The 9736-nt window shown below is 52.2% G+C and overlaps 1 long non-coding RNA gene across 4 annotated transcripts; it reads left to right on the forward strand.

Annotated features, from left to right (window-relative positions):
• The first annotated feature begins 9 nt into the window (after positions 1 to 9).
• LOC140645994 (uncharacterized) lies at positions 10 to 9472 on the forward strand. 4 transcript variants are annotated; one of them, XR_012040235.1, is made up of 7 exons: positions 10 to 160; positions 1296 to 1417; positions 2592 to 2690; positions 3067 to 3207; positions 4243 to 4435; positions 5327 to 5495; positions 9299 to 9472. It is a non-coding gene; the product is annotated as an uncharacterized lncRNA (long non-coding RNA). The 4 variants fall into 4 exon arrangements; XR_012040236.1 differs by lacking the exon at positions 5327 to 5495; XR_012040234.1 differs by lacking the exon at positions 9299 to 9472 and having other exon boundaries at positions 5327 to 5676.
• Positions 9473 to 9736: the final 264 nt, after the last annotated feature.

Consider the following 9736-nt stretch of genomic DNA (forward strand, 5'->3'; position numbering starts at 1 on the left):
TAACGGAGCGTGCCTCGTTCCTGGATTGGTCCCTTGGCAGTTCCGAAGGTTTTCCTTTCGGGTAAAAGAATGAACTTTCATCTCGGATAAATGAAGAGCTGCCTGTTACCTTCTTCAGGGTCAAGTGTTTCTCTTCTGTTTGTTCAGACTAACTTTACGGGCAAGTTGGCAAGAGCCTTTTCTTTTTATATGCACAACTACATTGTTAGTAACCTATGGTGTCAGTAGAGTTAATTTTGGAGCACCTAGATGCCAGTAGAAATAGAATGAGTGAAATGTGATGGAAACTGACATTTCAACTTGATTTTTATTCAATTTTTTTTTTTTCATTAGAGTGTTGATGGCATGCTGTGCTGTGGGTCAATCCGCATTCTCTTCCGTGGAGCCTTCAGTCTAGGAGTTTTATGTAAAAAAAGTTTGTCCTTCCAAAAAAGGACTAGTCATTCCTAGGCTTGAGGTGTAGACTCGGAGGGTCTCTGAAGTCCCTGATCAGGATTACAGCGTTGCTGCTCTTTGTCTTCACTTTCGTTAATTTCCCCACTGCTCGGTGGTGGTTGGGAGCCCCGAGTTGTCGTTTTTTTTTTCCATCTCTAACACATTTTTTTCCCCCCAAGGAGACGCTATGTTTAAAAGGGAATGAGTGTCCTGGTTTCGTCTGGGATAGAGTTAATTTTCTTCCTAGTAGCTGGTATAGTGCTGTGTTTTGGATTTTAGGATGAGAATAATGTTGATAACACAGTGATGTTCTAGTTGTTGCTAAGAAATGCTTCCACTGGTCAAGGAGTTTTGAGCTTCCCGTGCTCTGCCGGGCGCACGAGAAACTGGGAGGGGACACGGCCAAAAGAGTTGATGGAAGCTGTCCAAAGGGCTATTCCGTGCCATCTGGCATCATGCTCAGTATGGAGACTGGGGGGAGTTGGCCGGGGGATAGGGATCGCTGCTGGGGAGTGGCTGGGCATCGGTCGGCGGGTGGTGAGGGCTTGCATCACTTGTTTTTTCCTGGGTTTTGTTCCTCTCTTGCTGTCTTGTTGTTTTCCTTCTCATGATAATTCATTCTTCTTCTTCTTGTTGTGTTCCAATGATTAACCTCTTCTTATCTGAGGCCACGAGTTTTCTGACTTTTGCTCCTTGGCTTCTTTCCCCCATCCCCTGGGGGGGGAGGGTGAGCCAGCTGCTGGGTGGCACTTAATTGCCGACTGGGGCTAAACCACAACAGTTAGTTTCCTTCCAAGCGTGTCAGTCAATGCACTCGAGTGATGATTATTAAAACCACCAAAACGGCACCTGTCTTACAGATCTGGACTCCTTCTGAACGTGTATCCATCGCACGCAAATGTCATTGGGCTACAGATCATCTGCACTTCACGCTTTGACAAGACGGCGTGCTGAGACAGGGATGAGCTCTGAAAGAAAAAAGGTACAAGGTCACGGGGTTTTTGGTCTGTTTTTTTGTGGGGGGCGCGTGTGTGTGGTTTAAAAAGAAGAGTGCGACGCTGAGTGGCGGCAGCCTGCAGAGCTCTCTTGCTGCCTGAGCTCTCCTTTTCTTCTCTTTCACTCCTCTTTCATGACTGTAATTGGAATTTGGACAACGGTAGAAGAGCAGGTAAGTTACTTGCCTGTGTAGATGTGCTGGTAATCCCAGGAAGGTCAATGCTTGAAGCCGTAGTGAATAACTTGGCCGCAAGTAGAATTTCCGAAGGAAGAAAAACAACGGGAAGCAAATAGCAAGTTACCGAGCGATTTGCGTGGGTCCACCACATGGCAGTTTTATTGCCAAACGCTGCTGGGCAGTATGCTCCAAGTGGCTCTTTTTGGTAAACGTGAATTTTCAGGAAGTTCAGGGTTGTGCGTGGCAAAACGTGTCCCTCTGTTTATGTATGCCGCTACGTAAACGTCCAGCGGCGGGGCTGTTGTTCCCTGCTCTCGATACTGCCACGGTAGTGCTGCGGTATTTAGACCCAAGAGAGGGCTTTAGGAAGGGAAGGAGAATGCCTGTTTTCTGTGAGGGCTACGAATGCTGACCCTTTTCTCTGCCGCTTTCCCGTGCGTGCGATGAAGCGGTTTTATTTTTCTCCCTTGTTCCTGGTCTAAATAGTTCTGAAGCTGTCGCTGCTGTGGGATTGCAAGTGGTGTTTCAAGGTTTTTGTGGGGTTCTAGTTACGGATCGCTTCTCCTGTGGCGAAGTGTCAAGATACGGTTTTCAGTGTAAAGCTTCAGAAACTGCATCCGCTGAAATCAGCGTAGGTGAAAGTGATGTTGCGCGTGCAGCTGTGCTCGCAGGGATGCTCGGCGGCTCCTCCTCAAAACAGCGAGGGGCGTGTGGCCATCCGGAGGGTTGCGCTCTGGGTCTGAGGGCGTGCCGTCTTCTTGCTGCGCTTTTTGCTGCGCAAACCAAAGCTGCCCGTGAGTCAAAAAAGGCACGGTTGTCTAAAAGTGCCCAAGCTCTAGCAGCCTGTATCGTCAACTGTTCCGAAGATGATGCAAAACACTTTTTCCTCCGCTCAGTTGTAGTCTTCACCAGCCTTCACCAAAAAAGGAAGCTTTAGATTCCTACCCAGCTTTATGCTAAAGGGTTTTTTTTCCTCTCTCAGCAGAATGTCAGCCGCCACCATTTCGCCGCGGTCGCCCTTTCTTCTGCCAGGAAAGTGCAAGACGGACGGAAAGGATCCGTAGTGGTCTGCAAGTCCACGGTACGTCTACGATGTGTGCCTGCGTTTTTCCTAAGGTACTCGTAGCGGGGACTTGAAAGTTAAGGTGAAGAATGGGCCAACTCTCCTTCTGTAGTTTTTCTGTGAAGTATTTCAACACAAATACTACAGATAGAAAAAGGCGTGTTCTGGAGCGTGCCTACGCAAAGCTGACTTCCCTCCGTTTCTTTTCTCTTCCCGAAAGCGTAATCTTCTGTTTCTGTGCGCTTCCTATGAAATGATACTGTGAAAATAATTTTGTACTAAAAGAGGAAAGAAACTGTTGGGAAGAGTTCAGGTGTTCAGAAGAAAGAGCCTTTGTTTTCCTGGGAAAAGCTTTCTGCTTTTTCAGTCAGTAAGGTTTTAAAATATCTTGTAGCAGTACTTGAAAAGCCTTACTGCGATCCTAGCATCCGTACGAAAAGCCGTCAAGGTCAAAGAAGAGACGTGGCCAAAACGGGACAAATGGGCGTCGCTTCCGCGTGTTTTCCAGGCTTTCCCAAGAAGCGTTAGCAGCCTTGTAAGTACCGCCAGTGAGTCCTGATGTGGTTTTGGTGAGTTACTGCTTCGAGAAGGTCCTTTTTCCTGAAGCTACGGTGTGTAATTTTTGACTTCAGTTGGGAAGAGATTTTCCCGACTGGCAGTCCTTCTCATTCAAAGAAGTTGCATTTGATGAACTTCCCATCGGAGCGGCTGGACGTGCCAGTAGAAGTCATCAGCAGCAAGACTTTTCACTCTCTTTAAAAACACCCAGAAAAGTCAATTTCCTTCCAAGGACCCAAGCCCAGCACGTCTTCCAAAAGCTGATGGCATCGCTGGTCTTTGGTTGTCGGTTGCAACAGCCGAGATATGATCGAAAGGCGTTCCTCTGCATGCTTCGGTACAGCCAAAAGCATTAGCAAATCTGCCGGTCCCTTTTGGTAGCCTGATGTATTGCAGCACTGGGGATTTGATTTCTGCGCCCCCCTCCCCCCAGTGAAACCGTCTGGGGGATCTCTTATCTCACTGACTTTTCTATCAAACTGGAACTTTAAACAGAAGTTAAAATGGTGTCATTGACAAAGCGACTGGCACTGTTGAAACTGTAACTGCCCAATAGCTGTGGCATGCAACTTAGGAGGTGTGTTTCAGCAGTGAGGTATTTGTTCTCCGTGTTTCAAGAGAGAGGCAACTGAACGTTACGGGGTTTTCCCCAGTATTTTGACGGCGTGCTCTGCAGTGCTTTATTTCTGCCTCTCTTTCCATGGCGCGTTTCCCTGGCGCTTCAGTAGCGTCTCTCTTGGGCAGCGCAGCTGGGCAGATGTCACTAGGAGGGACATAGCGCACAACCCCCCCCAGTCACGTTATAACCGTGCGTTTTGGAGAGAGATGGTTTAACGGTATCCCAGCTGTGCAAGGTAAATGAATGCAAAAGGAAACTCAAATGCTTTTCTAGTGTAAGTCTTGTTGTTGGATGTATATAAACATACGGCCACCTTTTTAGCGTAGAGTGAATTACTGAGATGTGTTCTTTATTTTCCATGTTACTCTCTAAAGGTTTACACTTCCCTTTCAGCTTTCTTGACCGAGCGAGCAAGACGTGCAGCAGCAGCAGCCGCGAGGGCCGTAGCCGTTGTGGTGGATCCGTAGCGTAGATTCTGATGATGGTCCGGCCTTGTCCTGCAGCCTCACCGGGCTGTCTCCCTGCAGCAGTGCTGGAAGGAAGCGATGAGGCGTTTTCCAAGAGCAGCAAGAGCGTTCACTTTTAGGTGAAGAAGGTGTTGAAAATCCTACCGCTTGGTCTCAATAGGGATTTGAAGCGTTGCAGTCAGTGTCGCTGTTAAAGCGTGCGCTGTATCTGGAGCGGACCCGTTTCCCTAGAATCCTGCTTTAGCTCAGCTCCTCTCCTATCCCTTATTCCGACTGAATCCCTGTACTTTCTGCTGTGCTGTTTTTTCATGTGCTGAAAGGGAATGTGGGGTTTTTGTTTTTCAGCGGTCTTGCTGTAAGCGTCTGGTGGTGCTCCCTAGATCCCCCCGGCCAGGTTTCCCTGCGGGTGGTGAAGCATGGTGAGGGTCAGGGGCCAGCCCTGTGGCTGGAGGCTCCTGGCTCTGTGTGCGGTGGGTGCCCCGCAGGTGGTGGGGAGAGCCCGGGGCCGAGAGGGACCGGGGCCGTTTGTTGCCCTGGGGAGCCCGTCGCAGCGCGGGAAGGGAGGGGAAGGTGGCGGAGCAGAGGCCGAGCGAGAGACGTGGCACCGTCCTCGGGCACGCTCCCCTATGGCGTGGGGCGGCTGCCAGGCTGCGGGACAGGGGCTGGGGGGGCTGCCCCCCCTTTTTTTTTCTAGCGGAGCTCCCCTTTTTTGGTGGGGCATGTACATATGTAAATGGCCCGATGAAAGTAAGTGTAACCAGATGTAACCAAAATTGTTAGTTTGTTCTTTTGTAACTAAGCAACATAGAGATAGGAGCAGGTTAGACAATGCTTTAATATTGTGTTTGTACACCTATGGCTATGGCTATGCTACTATGCCCAAAGACAATTGGACAAGGAGTAGTACGGTCATGCTGCTACGTTCCCAGTACAGCCCCAGCCCATCTTGACAAAGAGTCAAGGGTGGTTAGAATAATTGGTTTGTGCTAAGGGTGCCGAATCGTTGTTAGGATCCACGCACCATGAAGAAGGGGAGCAAGTTACATAAGCAAGGTGGGATTGCGCATGTCCAGAAGAAGGGGTCGACTAAAGGACACACCTGTACGGCCACCAGGGACCACCAGAGACCCCCACGGAAGCCCCTCGGAGCTCAAGGACGCATGCGTAATGACCACGCAAGTATGATAATTAGTTCCGGGAAATAGAATGAATATGCATTATCATTCCAGGAAACTTGATGCATATGTATGTAACTGGACAATATAAGTTTCGGCTGATGTAACCTGCGGTATGCACGCTAGGTGGAGCGATCCCCCGTGCATCCGGTGCCGTAGTAAAGAATGCCTGCTTCTTAATACTACATTGGTGTTAAGGAGTTTGATTCCCGATTTCGGTGACATAAGGAGGTGGCAGTTGGGGCAGTTTCCCTTGTTTTGTTTGTCTTTTGGGTGTGACGAAGAAGAGGGGAGGCTGGGGAGTGATGATGTCTGTTGGGGCACCCCAGTGTCACTGGGGGGGACGATGGTGATGTGGCAGAGGAGCAGGTTGAGTGGGGGGAGGGGGGGGTCACGGGACAGTTCAACCCCCCGAAAGGGGGGGTGACAGCCCCCAAATGCCTGAGAATAGGTGGGGGAGGGATTAAATAATGAAAACCTGTAAATAGGGGTGTGAGGCATTGAAGCAGAGAAAAATCTCTCCTTTTTATGTATATTGAAAAATTTTATTTATATATACGTAAAAAGATTTGACAAGAAACCCCTCTGTCTACTCTATTAGATAAAGGATGGTAGTATATGAAAGCAGGTCTACAGCGAGATATATAGGGTGATAAAATAGAAAAAGAACTCATATATATGACTAAAAAAAGGAGTTTAAAAGTGCATAAAAAGAGGATGTATACGAAGAAATTTTAAATGGCAACAAGGCAGAGCGAGCTCTCCCCAGCTGCAGTACCGACTTCTGTCCACACGGAGGCAGCAGCGAGCAGAAAAAAAAAAAAACCAACAACAACCCCCCCCAAACCCCAAACAACCGCTATCGCGCATGCGCGGCTCCCCAGCTGCAGTACCGACGCTGTTCCCCTGAGCGGCAGTAGAGAGCACGGGAAAATGCGCCACCGCGCATGCGCCGGGCCGCACCAGCAGTACCGACGCTTGTCCACGGGGCGGCAGGAGCGAGCACAACGAAAAAGCGGCACCGCGCATGCGTGGCTCCTAGGCTGCAGTACCGACTTTTGGTCACCGGGCGGCAGCAGCGAGCACAAAACGAATGCTTCAGCGCGCATGCGCGTCTCCTCAGCCGCAGTACCGACTGTTGTCCGCAGGGCGGCAGCAGCGAGGTCGGGCGAAGGCGCCACCGCGCATGCGCGGCTCCCCAGCTTGCAGTACCGAGTTTTGTCCACAGGGCGGCAGCGGCGAGCACCTGAAAATGCGGCACCGCGCATGCGCAGCTCCACAGCTGCAGTACCGAGTTTTGGTCACCGGGCGGCAGCAGCGGGCACAACACAAATGCGCCAATGCGCATGCGCGGCGCCCGGGCTGCAGTACCGACATTTGTCCACCGGGATGCAGCAGCGAGCCCAAAAGACCCACCGCGCATGCGCAGATCCCCATCTGCAGTACCGACCCTGTTCCCCTGAGCGACAGCAGCGTGCACTTTAAAATGCGCCACTGCGCAAGCGCGGCTCCCCACCCGCAGTACCGACTTTTGTCCACCGGGCGACAGGGGCGAGCATAAGGCGCCACCGCGCATGCGCGACTCCTAGCTGCAGTACCGCCATCTGTCCGCACGGCGGCAGCAGCGAGCTCGGGAAAAATGCGCTACCGCGCATGCGCAACTCCCTAGCTGCAGTACGGTCTTTTGTCCACACGGCGGCAGCAGCAGGCTCGGGAAAATGCACCACCGCGCATGCGCGGCTCCCCAGCTGCAGTACCGAACTTTGTCCACCGGGCGGCAGCAGCAGGCACTCGAAAGTCCGCCGCTGCGCATGCGCGGCTCCCCAGCTGCCGTACCGATCTTTGTCCACATGGCGGCAGCAGCAGGCACTCGAAAGTCCGCCGCTGCGCATGCGCCGCACCCCACCTGCAGTACTGATCTCTGTCCACATGGCGGCAGCAGCAGGCACGGAAAAAATTGCGCCAGCGCGCATGCGCAACTCCTGGCTGCAGTACCGACTTTTGTCCAGCGGGCGGCAGCAGCAGGCTGGGGGAAATGCGCCACGGCGCATGCGCGGCTCCACAGCTGCACTACTGCATTTTGTCCACACGGCGGCAGCAGAGAGCACGAAAAAAAATTGCACCACTCCGCATGCGCGGCTCCCCAGCTGCAGTACTGCATCTTGTCCACACGGCGGCAGCAGAGAGCACTCGAAAGTCCGTCACTGCGCATGCGCGCCTCCCCAGCTGCAGTACCGATTTTTGTCCACACGGTGACAGCAGCGAGCTCGGGAATATGCACCAACGCGCATGCGCGGCTCCCCAGCTGCAGTACCGATTTTTGTCCAAACGGCGGCAGCAGCAGGCTCGGGAAAATGCGCCACTGCGCATGCGCGGCTCACTGGCTGCATTACTGATTTTTGTCCATCGGGCGGCAGCAGCAGGCTGGGGAAAGTGCACCACCGCGCATGCGGGCTCCCAAGCTGCAGTACCCATCTTTGCCCACACGGAGGCAGCAGCGAACACGAAAAAATTGCACCACTGCGCGTGCGCGGCTCCCCAGCTGCAGTACCGACTTTTGTTCACACGGTGGCAGCGGCGAGCTCGGGACAATGCACCACCGCGCATGCGCGGCTCCCCAGCTGCAGTACCGGCCTTTGCCCACACGGAGGCAGCAGCGAGCACCCGAAAGTCCTCCACTGCGCATGCGCGGCTCCCCAGCTGCAGTACTGCGTTTCGTCCACCGGGCGACAGCAGCGAGCACCAACAAAATTGCGCCACCGCGCATGCGCGGCTCCCCAGCTGCAGTACCGACATTGGTCCACTGAGCGGCAGCAGCGAGCACTTGAAAATGCGCCACCGCGCATGCGCGGCTCCCCCCCTGAGGTACTGACGTTTGGTCGTCGGGAGGGTCGGAAGCCGGAACTGCAGCTCGGCACCGCGCATGCGTGTGCGCGCACCAGCGGCTCTGCCATCCCGGAGGGAAGTCCTCGCGTCCGGCTCTGCTCTCGCACGCTGCCGGTCATCGGCAAGTAAAAATTCTGGGCTTGGCTTTGGCATTGTCCTGTAAGGGAAAGCTCTGGCTCGGGATGTCAGTTGCTTACTTGCTGTGGAATGGTCGTGTTTTTCAGCAATCGTTCCAAATAGAACGGGTTGGGTGGGGCAGGGCAGAGTAAGGGTCTTTGCAGGCACCTGGGAAGTAAAGTCTTGAACGTAGAAAAGCTTAAAGCATTTGCTGGACAGGAGGTTTCTCTGTACCCACTACATCCGTTGCTTATTAGCAGTGACTGATGTTTGTAAGAGTGCCGTGTGGAAGTGTGAACATTCGTTACTGAACTAAAACTGCTTTGGTTCTGTGTAGAAAGCAGAGGAACTACAAAACAACATATCCCCCCCCCCCCCCCCCCTTTTTTTTTTGGTTAAACGTACCGTGTTTGCAGGGCCTTAGCTTTCTATTGCCAGACTGGGCAAAGCTTCCCAAGCTCAGTTCCCCCACAGTCACCAAAAGTCTCCCATAGTTGCCAGGATGGTGAGTTAGTTTTGGGCTTCTAGCCCTCCATTCCGCCATTGTTTTAGTCAGATCCTGAATGCCGCTCAGTTAAAGACTCACGAGAATTGCTTAACATTTGCATTTGGAAGTCATGCTTCAAACAATGAATTTTCAACAAAATTTTTTTGACGCTAGCCAATGAACTCCTGTAATACTGGAGCAAAATGACATTTTTAGTGGCTGTTGAATCTCAGAGTGATAACATCGGCATCCCTGTTTGAGCCCTTACCGCAACCGTTGCAATGTTTGTTTACACGCTGCTCGGTTCTTTTGTAAAGGTGCGTAGCTGTGGGAGGTGCGTTATTCCGAAGGTGCTACGGCGCCGATGCTCTGGCTGTCGGCAGGAATGGGCAAAGCGGAAGGCTCTGTGGCTGGGGGAGAACGGCGTGGACGTGCGACCGCTCTCTCTGTTGCTCCGGAATTTCGACGGCTGGGTTGGGCTGCTAAATCGATGGAACGACTGGAAGATGTTTCAGAAAAGTGAGTACTCTACTTCCCTTTATCTTTTAAAGTCGTCGTCTTTCTACAGACACCTGTCCACGGCTTAGATATTTGATTTGCGTGAAACAGACCCGGAATTTTGCTTCAAGTAGTGTTCTGATTCGCTGAAATTCCCCGTAGGCAGAGAGCAAGAATTACAAATGTTGCTTGGTGGTTGAAGATCTCAGGGTTGCTGTGAAAGCGAACTTGCCAGAATGAGTAGGAAGCAGCCTGAA

This window comes from Ciconia boyciana, unplaced genomic scaffold (genome assembly GCF_034638445.1).
Source record: "Ciconia boyciana unplaced genomic scaffold, ASM3463844v1 HiC_scaffold_81, whole genome shotgun sequence".
NCBI classification, from domain to species: domain Eukaryota; kingdom Metazoa; phylum Chordata; class Aves; order Ciconiiformes; family Ciconiidae; genus Ciconia; species Ciconia boyciana.